This window comes from Octopus bimaculoides, chromosome 2, assembly GCF_001194135.2.
Source record: "Octopus bimaculoides isolate UCB-OBI-ISO-001 chromosome 2, ASM119413v2, whole genome shotgun sequence".
NCBI lineage: Eukaryota > Metazoa > Mollusca > Cephalopoda > Octopoda > Octopodidae > Octopus > Octopus bimaculoides.
In genome coordinates, this window is record NC_068982.1 from 143,556,291 (window position 1) to 143,557,381 (window position 1,091).

A 1,091-nucleotide genomic window follows, 5' to 3' on the forward strand; every position below is an offset into this window, starting at 1 on the left:
AGCCTGATTCTATAGTAATAGACTCTCGCCCAAGTACCACGCGGTGGGACTGAACTTGAAACCACGTTGTCAAGAAACAAAATTCTTTCCACACAGCCACGCTTGCACCTATTGTTGTTGTTGTTTCAGTTGTTATTGTTATTTCTTATGCGTTCTTGTTGTTGCTGCTGTTGTTGTTTATTTCTTTCTCTTTCCATTTAGATCTTAATTATTCCTCTCTTCTTTTTCTTCTTCGTTCTTTTTCCTTCTTACACGTAACAATGCTTGTCCTTTCCTTTAAATTAGCTTTTCTAAGACTTCTTTCTTCATTCATTCCAAACATCTCAATGGCATTCTTAAGTCCTCTTCCAAACTCACCTTTACACTTATAACCCAAATAACCTTGAATTATTAGCAAATCTACTCAGCAACTTATCAATGCCGTTAAACAGAAGCATAACAACTACCAACCTTATTATTTCCATCATATTATCAAAACTACTCCAAGGTGGCGAATTGGCAGAAACGTTAGCACGCCGGGTGAAATGCTTGGCGGTATTTCATCTATCCTTATGCTCTGAGATCAAATTCCGACGAGTTCGATTTTGCCATTCATCCGTTCGGAGTCGATAAATTAAGTACTATTTGCGTACTGGAGTCGATCTAATCGACTGTCCTCCTCCCTAAAAATGTTGGGCCTTGTGCCTAGAGTAGAAAAGATTCTACAACAATCTTTTGAGGCAGCGAGTTGGCAGAAACATTAGCACGCTGGGCGAAATACTTAGTATTTCGTTTGTCTTTACGTTCTAAGTTCAAATTCTGCCGAGGTCGATTTTTGTCTTTCATCCTTTTAAGGTCGATAAATAAAGTACCAGTTGCGTACCGGGGTCGATCTAATCGACTGGCGCCCTACCCTGAAATTTCGGGCCTTGTGCCTAGAGTAGAAAAGATTATCAAAACTACTTCATTCCACAAATTCAGTTCCTTTATTTTTTGCTACATTTTTTATGTCTTACTTGCTTTGGTCATTAGACTGCGGCCATGCTGGGGCTCTGCCTTGTAGAATTTAATTGAAAGGATCGACCCCTGTACTTATTTTCTATTTAAGCCTA